The sequence below is a fragment of the Kogia breviceps genome, chromosome 12 (assembly GCF_026419965.1).
Source record: "Kogia breviceps isolate mKogBre1 chromosome 12, mKogBre1 haplotype 1, whole genome shotgun sequence".
Lineage (NCBI taxonomy): Eukaryota > Metazoa > Chordata > Mammalia > Artiodactyla > Physeteridae > Kogia > Kogia breviceps.
Window position 1 is genome coordinate 36,851,449 of NC_081321.1, and position 13,530 is coordinate 36,864,978.

Below are 13,530 nucleotides of genomic sequence, written 5' to 3' on the forward strand. Positions count from 1 at the left end.
GAATGAATCTTCCTTGGTTCCAGGATCCTTTACAGCTTCCACAAGATAAATACTGTCTAATACCTCAGATTCCAGGAGCCTCACCCTTCCTGCAGGTCAGGGCCTCTCCTGGAAAGCAGGAAGCAAGGATGGGAGATTGGAGCTCCCTGAACTCCTGGTCTAAGGCTAACCTGGCAGCTCAGGGCTGATTCTTCCAGCTAGGGTGGTAGTGCTGGAGCCTGGGGTATGACTAATTGCTTTTAGTGTCTTCACACAGCAGCAGCATTTACAGCCTGTCTTTACTTTGCAAAAGTTGAAGTGCATTAGAAAGGTTAACCCCCCTTGTCACCCCTCGGCCCCCTCTGAAGAAAGCTGCACAAATGGACTGGGCCGGGTAACCCCTAGGAGTCTTGCCACACTGGCTCTTGCCTGTATGACTCCCTCAGAGGCTACTAAAGTGATACCGTAGGGCTGCTAGAAAGTTCACTCAATGGGGACTTCCCTGGTGGTCCAGTGGTAAAGAATATGCCTTACAATGCAGGGGACCGGGGTTCGATCCTTGGTCAGGGAACTAAGATCCCACATGCCACTGGGCAACTAAGCCTGTGCGCTACAACTACTGAGTTCGTGCACCTCAACTAAATGTGTGTCGCAAACTACAGAGCCCACGTGCTCTAGAACCCGCGCCCCACAACTAAAGAGAAAGCCTGCATGCCACAACTAGAGGGAAGCCCGCGCACCACAACGAAGAGTCTCGCATGCCTCAACAAAGATCCCGCGTGCTGCAACTAAGATCTGACACAGCCAAATAAATAAATTAAATAAATAAATAAATCTTTTTAAAAAGGAAAAAAAAAATTCACTCAGTGGATGGCGTTTCCAATCTGGGTTAAGGAGTCCTTTTTTCTCTAAAAACTTGTAGGAAACAGAGCACTAGACAAAAAATTTCTGAGGAGAGGAATAGTTGACTAACAACAGGTCTGGAGTCTACTGTTTGAATGTAAACTTTCATATCAATACCTTTGTGTGAATACAAATATATACTACACACACACACACACACACACACACACACACACACACACGTGCAATGGACAAAAAAGGAAAAGAATAAAAAGAATAGAGTAAGTTCTGGCCACTAAAATTATGTCAGTATTAGGCAAATGCCAGTACTAAGTTAATCACATAGGATACATTTTTGCCTTTGGCTTAAAGAGAAATTTATTTTTTTCACAGTTCCAGAAGTCCAAGATTAAGGTAATGGCAAGTTTTATTTCTTCTGAGGCCTCTCTCCTTGGCTTACAGATAGCTGTTTTCTTGCTCTGTCCTCATATGGTCTTTCGTCTCTCTGTGTGTTCTCTGTATTGTAACCTCCTTTTTTTTTTTTTTTTTTTTAAATTTAGGATAAATTTTTGTTGTTGTGAAATAACCTATCTGAAATCTAACTTATTCTTGAAAATAAAAACTGGAAAAATGGGGAAAATTTAAAAAGTTAGTGACATCTGTCACTAAGGTTGAGGCCACACTTAGGAAATACTATCCATTCAATTTATTATATATTTATTGAGTGCTAGGTGATGAAAGGATTTTAAAAGTCTGAAAAGGATCTGAGGCAGCTTCACAGACAAATCACATTTGAACTGGCTCTTGAAAAAGAAAACAAAAATTTTCTGATTCTAAAGCTAATATATGCCCACTGTAGAATCTTCAGAGTGAACATTGTACAAGAAACCCCACCACCCAAAATGCGCCACTGTTAGAGCTTCATGTGCTTTCTCCGTTCTTTTCTTCTTTTTTTCTTTTCCTTTCTTTCTTCCTCTCTAGCTCTCTGTCCTCTCTCTTTTTTATTTCACATTGGAATTTTAGACTGTTTTAGTCTATTGTTTTTCACGTAATATTACATAGTATGCATTTTGAAGAACAGAAGTGTTTTTTAAAAGTATATTAGTTCCTTATTAATAAATAATACAGGCCTTTGTAGAAAAATTAGAAAATACAAGCTTGCAAATGAAAGAAAGAACAAATAAAAAGAAAAAAGGTCACCTGTTATCTCAGCAAGCAGAGATGGTCACTGTATATATATTGGAGTATAACCTTCAAGGATTTTTCTACGCACATAGATATAGTGCCTGGTACACAGCAGGCACTCGATAAATATCTGTTAAATAAAAAGAATGAGTACAAATTTTTAAAAAATATGTATACATTTACAAAAATGGAAATCATACCATAGAGTTTTTAAAACATATTTTTTCATTTAACAAGATATGGTCTCCTATCTTGAGTTATGTCCATAAACACAGGTCTACACCATTACTGCAAATGCTCCTTAACTGCTTGATTGTGCCATAAATTGACATCCAACCTACTACTGCTAGACAGTCACACTGCCTGGTGGACAGGAGACTGACAGGTGGAGATGGGCCCTGAGCTGAGACTTTTCAATGAAGGAGAACACGGCCAATGACAAAGACACAGGAAGTGCAGGTTGAGTTTAAGAAACAAAAGAATTATAGTTTCACTGAAAGACTGAAGCAATTATCAGACTGTTAATTAAAAGACCAAATGGGGTCATCATGTGAAGATCTTGACGTTAACCCAACCACAATTACTATCTCCCAACATTTATAATAGGTTACAAATGATGGTTTACTCAGCACATAATATTCTGATCCTTTACTGCAATCTTGTGAGGTATTCTTAAGAAGCATTATTATCTTGCCATGCTTATTGGTATGTTTTACTAATAGTACCAATGTAAAATACAGAAACTTCTCTACCCTTCATGGTGATATGCATCAAAGGAGAGGATATATAGAGAAACCTGGTTTGGTCCTACATTGCTTACAACCTACTGAAACAAGCAAGACCTTCCCATATAAAGTGACAGTATATCATAAAACATTTGCATGATAGAGACCAAACTGTACAGCAGAACAAAGAATAAGTCCAGAAAGATTTCAGAGATATACATACATACATATGTACATACAGGAAGGAAGGAGGGAAGGAAAGAAGGAAGTAAAGAAGGAAAGAAGGGGGAGGGAGGGAGGGAGTTGGGTGGGGAGAGGGAGGAAGGAAATTGGAGCCTGGAGAAATCAGGTAAGGTTTTACAAAGAGTTAGGACTTGAACTATGTCTAAAAATAGGTAGGATTTGGACTGGGGTAGGGAAGGCATTCCTTGCACTGGAAACAGCACAGGCAAAGACATGGAGGCCAAATGTGCACAGAACACCCACTCAGATGAATCTAACTACAGCAGAGGGAGCAAGGTACATGTTCTTGAGTAATAAGAGGTTATATTGGTTTAGCAAAAGCTGATTAAAAAATTGTAGAGAGAAAACCAAAACAAAGAATATACTATAACTCAAACATTGTCCAAAATTACTTTGGGGGATAAATAAACAAAAATACAATTTCAATCGCTAAGACACTGTGTGATGGATTGGCCCACTCAATATTTGTTCCCACTTCTTTCTAGTCCAGTTCTGCATCTAGAGGATAGAGAGTTGGAAACTACATTTCCCACATTCCTTTGCAGCTAGGGGTCTAGAGAAGATTTAGATTCCACCAATCAGAGAGCAAAGTGGCGGGGCCCAGGCACCCATTTTGCTGATACAATTCTAGCAGGTGCCACAGACAGCACTGGAGCCAACAACTGTAGCTATGAATTCCTGATCATCAGATTTGGCCTAAGTGACGTGCTCCTGGAGCATATGTTCAAACAATGAGAAACCGGCTTCCTGGCTTCCTGATGGAGGCACAAGAGCTGCCCCTAAAGCCAGCTGAGTGGTGGTGTTCTGGTGATTCTTCCTAGAGACCCAGCCTAAAGCCTGGTCTGCCATCTTTCCTAACAATTTTACAGGCCTTAATTCCCCATATTCAATCGCTTTTGTTTAACATACATAGAAGGATCTCTGTTAATATGCAGCTAAACCCTGACTGATATTCTTAATTTTATTTTTTCCTCCCTCTAAAATTTTTTTTATGAAAATTTTAAACATATATGAAAGTGGACAGAATAGAATAATGAACGTCCATGTAGCAACTTCAACAAGGATCATTTCAGGCCAGTCTTGTTGAAGTTTTACCCCCACCATCACACAGAATTATTTAACAAAAGATCCCAGATATCCTATCATTTGTACCTATTTCAGCAGATATCTCTAAAAGGTCAGATCTATTTTTAAAACAATATCACCGTATCATAATCACACCTAAAATGTAACAAGAATTCCTTTATGACATTAAATATCCAGTCACACACACTTAATTTCAAAATTGTTATGAATCACTATTATTTTTTTAATTCTGAAGAATAAGATCACACCTCTCCCAGCTCAGCTCCTGAAAATCAATTATGACAGCTAGGTCAGTGGTTTTGAGAGTGTGTTAGGCATAAGGCCAATGAAGGTCCTGGTCTTCCTGCCATCTTTTCCCAAAACCAACTGAGCCTATTTACACACTTGAGGTCCTTGGCTCACGGGGCTCTTCACTGTATTTCAAAGGGCCTCAAACAGGCTAAACAGGTTAACTAAAATGTCAAGGTCCTTGCCTTAACTTGATGTGATAATCCTAGATTCTGACTGGTAATGTTATATATCTTTGAGTAAAAAAAGCGGGAAGTGAATTAATATTTTCAAGTTGTAGTCAAAACTCACTAAACCGTATACTTAAGATCCAGATGCTGCATTCCATATCAGTTATACTTAACTAAAATAAAAGCTTAAAATTGATAGTCTTTGAAAACCTGGGGTCCTCGGGAGGTGGGGAACGGCCTTCAGTAGTGAAAGGCTGGGACCCAGTAAGCACTCTCAGAAGAAAAGGTGTTTTCTCTCTTCTTACTCAAAACTCATGACTTATCCAGTGTTCATGTCTCAGCTCTGCTAGGGCTTGGCCTCCCACTTTCTCTCTGCCGGCTTCCCCGACTTCTGTCAATCACGCTCAGCTTCATATCTGGAAAGTAACCTTGAACTATCACCCCTCCCTCCTGTCTTTACTGCCAACAGTCTGAACAACTTGCCCCTGTCCACATCACTCCCCTGAACCCAGGATCCACTGGCAAATCCAGCTTCACCTTTCAGGAGCTGTGTTGACCCTGGGCAAGTAGGTTAACTTCTCTTTACCTCAGTGTCCTCATCTGTAAAATGGAGATAAAGTAGAACCCACCTTACAGCGTCCTTATAAAGATTCCATGATTGGGTCCATGCTCGGCCCGATTCTGGTAAGCGAAGGTGACTGTCACTGCTACTGTTGCTACCTCTTCCTAATCAAGGCAAGTGGCCTTTTCTCAGTCCTCATCCCTTCGCTTCCCTGCACAGGAGGGTCACTGTTTCCTGACCTCCACCAGCTTGCTCCTCACCGCATCTTCCTACACGCTGCTTCCTGCCTCCTTAGCCAACTCCTGTCCTCCTCCCACCCTCAGTGTGGGCAGCCCTTCTCCCTCCACTCTTCCCCCTGCACACTCCAAACTCTTTCCTTTGTAAGTTTCAAGCCTGAGGTGTCGGGCTTCACCCCTCAAGGGCGTCTTTCATATTTCCCCCCCACCCCAGACCTTTTCATTTTACAAAACTAGAAATCCTCTGCCTTTTGAAATAGGATCTTCCTCATAAATACTACTTGCTAATGATCATGTCACTTAACATGGCATGTATTTCTTCCATCTGTAAACTGAGAAGGCTGCGGGGGAGAGGCAATCTCTCAGGTTCCCTCCCGCTCAGAAAAATTTCCACAAATTCTTTTCAGACCCCAGCTGCCCGCTGGACCTCTCTCCACGTGGATGTTTGCCATGACCTCCAACTCCACGTGCCTCACTGAACACATCACCCGACCTCACACATCAGCTTTTCTATTTCTGTTCACGATAACGTTCGTTCCCCTCCTCACTCAGACTTGGAACCCGGATATCTAATCAGTCCCCAGGTCCCATCAACATTCTTTCATACCGTCCCTTCCTTCCTCTCATTCCTTCCGGCTCCCCAGTCCTGGCCTGGCCAGTCGCTTGCCCCACGTGCTGCCTACGGAGCCCTACCCACTTCAGGAAGACGCAGGTTCTTCCTGAAAATCCACGTCTTGCACATTCCTCTTCCCCCCTTGCCAATCATAACTGTTCCTAATAGCGGAATCCCTGGAACCTCAAATTCAAGGCCCAGATTGCTCTTACCTCTCTCTTTAAATTTCTCTCCCACGATGTTCCTTCTCAACCTTCCATTCCTGTGATGGATCTACTGATAAGCAGTTTCCTGCTTTGCTTCCACCATTTGGTCCTAACATATTTCCCACAAACCCCTTTCCCATCAAGCTCATGCTCACGTAAGTACAACATTTCTTTCGAAGCCCATCTTGCTGGCTTGCATGCTTTTTTTTTTTTTTTTTTTAAATTTCAAGCCAAACTTCTCTGTGAGGTCTTCCTCCAATGACCAGCTCGTGATTGATTATTTACCTGTGATGAATTCTTACAGAGCTTTTGTATAGATTACTCATTGGCTTGGAGCAAGAGTTCTTATATATTTTCATGATCTCCTTATGGAGTTATCCAGTTCCCTAATTATTATACATTTTCAACTTCTTGAGGACAGGGACCACAGCCCTCTTAGCTCCCTAGCACACGGTGATAAGTAAATATGTAAACAATAATGGTGATGACTAAATTGAAAAAGCAAGCTATGATCATCTGTCTATAGACAATACAGCAGCAATCCTCACAAGCACAATTTCACAGGGAAACATAACAAAAATGGGAAGTTAAAGGAAGCAACACATACAGCCCCACAGCACAGTTTTCATTAAGTCTGCCACTTAATTTCTTTTACATATGATCCGGGCATGTGAGAATTACGTGAAAGTGCATTTAAAACTGTAAAGTTGGGCTTCCCTGGTAGCGCAGTGTTTGCGAGTCCGCCTGCCGATGCAGGGGACGCGGGTTCGTGCCCCGGTCCGGGAAGATCCCACATGCCGCGGAGCGGCTGGGCCTGTGAGCCATGGCCGCTGAGCCTGCGCGTCCGGAGCCTGTGCTCCGCAACGGGAGAGGCCACAACAGTGAGAGGCCCGCGCAACGCAAAAAACAAAAACAAAAACAAACCTGTTAAGTACGATATGAATGGAAGGTATTTATCATGAACATCCTGGCCACTATGCCTGGAATGTTTGAGAACTCTTGGCATGATTTCTACAAGTTCAGAGAAAGGCTTGTATTAAAGCAGTGGTTCTCAACTGGGGACCATTTTGGCGCCCATTTGACCATGCCTGGAGACATTTTTCGTTGTCACAAGTGAGAGGGTGTCGCAGGCTTCTAGTGGAGACATATGCTGCTAAACACCATACAATGCACAGGGTGGCTGCCCACAACAAAGCCTTATCTGGCCCCAAATGCCAAGAGTGCCGAGGGTGAGAAGCCCCATGATAAAGGAAGCTCACCAGAGGATAAGGACTGACCATTTCTGCCTGGGGCAGAGATGAGCTGCTCACTTCCTTGGACAGACTGCCCCCTGCATCCTATCTTGTTCACAGTATCCCAGCACCTGCTCCTACCACTCTACAATGCTGTTCAGGTTCCCAGATGACCTTTTATTTTCTTAATTTTTATTTTTTTATTTAACTATTTCATTTTATTGGAAAATATTTGACTAGGTAATACATGTACATAGTACAACATTCATAAAGTACAAAAGAGTCTACAGTGAAAAAAGCCTCCTTCACTCCTTATCCCCCAAGAAGTTCCCTCCCATGTTTTCTTCTGTAACTTTTACAGTTTTATTTTTTACATTAAAATCTTTGACTCACCCAGATGATTTTTTAAATGTCTGTTATCAACGTGCCCAGTCTATGATGTTGGGGAGTTAACCTACCCATATTCAGATGTTTTGAAGCTATTCTGATTTCTCAAAGTCAGAAAATATTAATAAACTCTGGAAGTTAATGAAGTTAATCTGTAACTCTGGCTATAGGAGGATGGACTGTGTATTACATTACAAAAACTAAAGTTTAATTTAATTAAAACAATGAGTGTCTTTGAGCAGTGTGAATACCACAAAAGTAAAAATCTTTCTCATCAACTGAAAATTAATGGATTTAAATAATTACATACGGAGTTTAAAAACAGCTTGGCATATTATAGCTTTTGAGAAATTCATTTTCTTTGCACATGTATGTTTTTGCTATAGTAATATCTCTGATCAAGGATTACTATTGAACTAAAAACAATGAACAGGAGTCTATTTTTTTTAAGCCCTAGCTGTTATGACAGCTAACTCCCAACAAAATACTCTAGGAAAAACAGAAATAATGACAATTTGAAAGCATCACAAAGTGCTTTCAAACTGCATGTAAGGAGGTTCATTTATAAATATAAACATTAAAAAATATGCCTTTATTTGAAAAGAGAAAATATAACAAAACACACTATAACTAAATGCCAAATGATGTTACAGTCCTTGAACAAGTTTTTTCTTCTCTTTGGACCTTTGTCTTAGACAGAATCTGAAGTTCAGATTAACTGATGCACTCTCAAAGATCTCTCCCAGTTCTAAAATCCTCTGTATTTATGATTCTGTAGACTGATTCTTAATGAATCACTTTCATTTCAGAGATAAGAAGATGGGCTTGCGGACAAGTCTTTTGAATAGGTGACTTAGACTAGGAGTACTAGTTCTGACTACACATAGGAATCACCTCGGGAGCTTTAGAAAAATAACAGTGATAATCTGCCCCCCTTACATACACCAGTTTCTGATTCAATTGGTCTAGGATGGAATCTCAGCATGGATATTTTAAATGCTCTGTAGGGGATTCTAATGTGCTGCCAACATTAAGATCTACAGATTACATTGGGTTGGCCAAAAAGTTCACTCAGGTTTTTCCGTAAGACGGTGTGGAAAAACCCGAACAAACTTTTTGGCCAACCCAATACTAAGGGTTTAAAAACAAATGCAGCAGGAGCCCAAGTTGGTAAGCTGAATGAGCAGAGCGGATGGGGCACAAGAAACTGGAGAACATGTGTCTCATCTATTTCAGTAAAAGTAAGACAGATCTTTTGATTTCTTTTCAAGAAATGCCAGAAATCCAGGTTTTAAGTGAAATTCTGATACTGTACTTAACTGTTGACAACTAATTCCAAACAGTTTTCAGAGAACATGGAGGTCCCACAAAATATACCCACAGGTTTCATTTGGTTCTAGAGCCACCAGTTTGCAACATAAACAAAACCAGTTCAATAAAGCAAGCCCAGCTTTTCCTCTGTTGCTTTGTACTGCTGCTCTCCCACTCAGAGCCTCCTCCTCCCAGACCTTGGGCCATAACCTCTCCCTTTCCTTTTCCTTTCCATTGTCTCTTTCTTTTCCAATCATCTTCGTCATTCCTAAGAGATGGAAACTGAGACCTACACATTAAATCTTTATTTGGCCCTGGCTGCATCACTGGATGGGCTTCTACGCCTGGGAAAATTCAGGTTATAAATTGTAACCTGAGGCCGTCACTCCAAGATGTCAACAACTGGTGAGCTTTGTCAAGTCAGGGGAAAAGCCAGTCAAGCTCATAATTTCACATGACCAAGACTTTATCAAACAATATATGCAAGTCTTCATTTAATTTCTGCTTTTGTTTTGCTTGCTTTTAAATCTAAACCACTGCGTATGAGAATTATCCCTGGTGTTGTTTTTTTTGTTTCTTTTTAAAATTCCTATGTCTGGGCTCTGCCGCAGGATGACTAAATCTGAATCTCTGGAAATGGAGTCTGGGCACTGGTAGCTTTTAAAAGACTCTAGGTGAGTCTGATGTGAAGCTCACGTTGAGAATCGTTCATTTCTACCCATCTCCTAAAACTGCAGATTAGCAGTGTGTTTAACTCCAGATGACTATCATCTTGAGTTCTTTTAACTTGTTCAGGGATGTTCTCACCTCTGTTCTCATTGTACCTTCACAACTCTGTGAGTTTGGCAGCTTGGACACTATCATTAGCATTGGGCAGATGAGAAAATGATGCATTAAAAATGTTAGCTGAGTTGCCCCAGTGGACCCAGCTAGTTATTGGCAAAGACACACTGTAGCTTCACCTGAGGCAGAGTTCCTTGATTGCAACATGGCTGCTTGCAAAGTTTCCCCAAACCATGGTGCTTCCCTATCACTGAATTCCTTCATGCTTAGTAGTAACCCTAACACACAGGAGGTGAGTAGAAAAACCAATGAATAAAATGCGATCAACTTCCAGAAATAAGTGTAACAATGGTTTTTTTTCCTTATCATACTTAACCCTTTCCTTATTTTATTTATTTTTTATTATTTATTTATTTATTTTTAACATCTTTATTGGAGTATAATTGCTTTACAGCGTTGTGCTAGTTTTTGCTGTATAACAAAATGAATCAGCTATATGCATACATATATCCTCATATCCCTTCTCTCTTGCGTCTCCCTCCCACCCTCCCTATCCCAACCCTCTAGGTGGTCGCAAAGCACCGAACTGATCTCCCTATACCATGCAGCTGCTTCCCACTAGCTATCTGTTTTACATTTGGTAGTGTATATATGTCCATGCCACTCTCTCACTTCATCCCAGCTTACCCTTCCCCCTCCCTGTGTCCTCAAGTCCACTCTCTGTCTGTGTCTTTATTCCTGTCCCGCCCCTAGGTTCATCAGAACCTTTTTTTTTTTTTTAAGATTCCATATATATGTGTTAGCATATGGTATTTAATTTTCTCTTTCTGACTTCACTCTGTATGACAGACTCTAGGTCCATCCGCCTCACTGTTTTTAAAAGACTCGATTTAGGGTAAGTGTTCTAAGGTGTCCTTCTCTGAAATCTATGATGCTATTTGGAATGTGCTTCCTTCCACGAACCTGCACACCACTTTTCATAGATGCACATTCTCCCAGGGACTGAGAACATTCAGGTAGTTTCCATTAAGGTATTATTTTCAGAGTATTTTCAAATGATTAAATATTCATTGAATATTAGAGGTAAGGGGAACTTTCCTGATCAGCTTCCCCCATCTCCTCTGATAGATGAGAAACCTGAAGTCCCTTTTAATTCAATATATATGGACCACTAACACTGTGCCAAGCACTGCACATCCATTGTCCTCATTAAACCTTCTGAATAACTCATCATACCACTACCACCACGTTTAAAAAATGGGGGAAAAAAATGAGGCTCAGAAATGCTAAAACAAAAAAAAAAACAACAAAAAAAAAACACTTGCTCAAGGTCCCCAGGCTGGTAGGTTGAGACCTGGCACTGATTCAAAGTGTATGTCCTTACCCTCCACCTTCCATCACCTGGACTGATGACGGTGCAAAGAGTGAAAGATAAATCTTCACGAAAAGGTGAGGTGGTCAGTGGATACATTTGATGAGGTAGAAAAGTGGCATTTGGGCTAAGCCTTCACAAATATATAGCATTTCAGTAGGCATTCCAGTTTGGAATCAACATCAATAATGAGGCAGAAAAGTGAAAGGAAGGGTATAGGGTGAACCGAGTGAAAGGTGAGGATTGTGGAGGGTCTCGAGTGTCCAGCTAAGGAATTTAGACTTTAATTGTAGGCAACTAGGGCTTCCCTGGTGGCGCAGTGGTTCGGAGTCTGCCTGCTGATGCAGGGGACGTGGGTTCGTGCCCCGGTCCAGGAGGATCCTGCGTGCCGCGGAGCGGCTGGGCCCGTGAGCCATGGCTGCTGGGCCTGTGTGTCCGGAGCCTGTGCTCCGCAGCGGGAGAGGCCGCAGCAATGAAAGGCCTGCGTACTACACACACACACACACACACACACACACACACAAATTGTAGGCAACTGGAACCCACTGAAGGTTTTCAGAAGCAAGATGAGTTTTAAAAATATAGATCACATGGAAGTGTCGCGATTGAATTAGGGGAGCAGAGCTTGGTACAGAGGAGATCAACTAGAAGCCCATCACACCTCCTTTGCCGGCTACTTCACTCTTTCCCACACACTGTGCTTGTATCTGGTCCCCTGAGCGCTGGTTTCTTTGGGGCACCTCCATGTCCATTTCACCGTTCTTGTATCCCAGCCGACCGCTGCAATTGCCCTGTCTAGGTCAGATAACAGAGACCTGAACCCAGGCAGTGGGAATGGAGATGAAAAAACAGATTTGTGGAGCATTTGCAGCACCTGGTAACTGCTCAGAAGCGGAGAGAAGGTAAGAGAGAAGGAGAAGCAGAGTAGAAAAAGACTCTGACGTTTCAACTTAACAGGGGAACAAATAATGAGATACAGAAAGAAAGGGATGGTCAACAGTAGCACAAAGTGCCGAACAAGATGTTTTGGCCAAGGTCTCAATCCAACAGCCATTTATTAAGCAGCTACTCTGTGCTGGGCATTAGGGGAACAATAATGAATTAGACTGGTCTTTGCCCTCAAGTATCACCCAGAGGGAGGAAAAGACAGCCTAGCAACAACCAGGTTCCTGGCCTCTTAGTCTCAGGACAAATGTCCCCTCTCACACAGGCCCTCCTAGAGGGTCATCTATCTCAAGCACCCTCCCCCATCACATGATCCTGTTTTATTTCTTCATTGCTGGAACAAATCTCCAAAATTCATTTATAGGTACATTTACTGTGTTTCCCCCAGGAAAATGGACGCCTCACAGAAGCAGGAACTTTATCTTGCTAGTTGCTAACTGCCACATAAACCCTCAGTAGGAAAAACTCATTGAATATGTTGGAGGGGAAAAAAAAGTGAATAAACGTCATCAAGGTTAAGACCTCGAGCCAAACTAGGTGAGTTTCTCGATGCCTAAGGCGACATACTGAGAACTGAATTAACTCTGAAAAGTAAAGCCATGTTGAGATTGGGGTCCAAACCGAAATCCAGGGGGCCCACCATGGATCAGAGCCCTGACTTGGCTGTTTTGCATAGATTTCAGGTATACCCACCCAGCGAGAGATATTTAACAATGAGGCCAGCCAGCCGCCTGGCTCAGGTTTTATTTCAGTTGTCCTTCTGACGTCAGAAGAAGCACGAGTTGCTGCACAGTTTCTTCTATCAAGGTGACAAATTACAGCCTTGTTGGGCCCAGCAGTCTGCAAACCATAGATTTATTCTCTCCTCCCCCTTATATTAAAATTTTTTAAACCAACGGCAGAGATGTCAGATTCCCTTCCAAATGCAAATAAATCCTGTTTCCTAGCTCTCGGGTCTTTTTTCACTCATGAAATACATCACCAGGGATTCGTATGCGAAAGTATGTGATCCTGGTGGCAGTTAGGTTTTCACCGTAGAACCAGTGCAATAAAAACCGGGTCCGCGCCGCAGAGTGAGACACAAAGGACTCTCAAAATTGTAGCACCACCTTCTTAAGCCGAAGACAGCCTGTGAAAGGCACCCGAAACTCCGTGACGCGCTTACCGCGAAATTCCTTTTGCCGCCATATGCACTTGTACCTTCTCTGACTACAGTTCACCCCAAACCCAGGGACAGGCGATTCCGCAGGGAAGCGGCGCCCAGGCAGCCCTGTAACTGGGAGGTCCCAGTGGGTGCTGAGGAGCCCGATGCTCCGGGAGGCGGATTACGGGGGGGGGGGGGACGCGCACCAGGGCGAAAGAGC

At 42.3% G+C, this 13,530-nt stretch overlaps 1 protein-coding gene across 3 annotated transcripts in view; it reads right to left on the reverse strand.

The window, feature by feature from the left end:
- SLC38A1 (solute carrier family 38 member 1) overlaps nt 1-13,530 on the reverse strand; it is a 69,212-nt gene that overhangs the window by 53,781 nt on the left and 1,901 nt on the right. For 2 of the 3 annotated variants that reach the window (XM_059082091.2, XM_067009145.1), the window contains one exon: nt 2,023-2,137. The exons of the other annotated variant lie outside the window; for it this stretch is intronic. The gene's annotated coding sequence lies outside the window, so the exon portion shown is untranslated. The remainder of the gene's footprint in view (nt 1-2,022; nt 2,138-13,530) is intronic. 3 annotated transcript variants of the gene reach the window in all.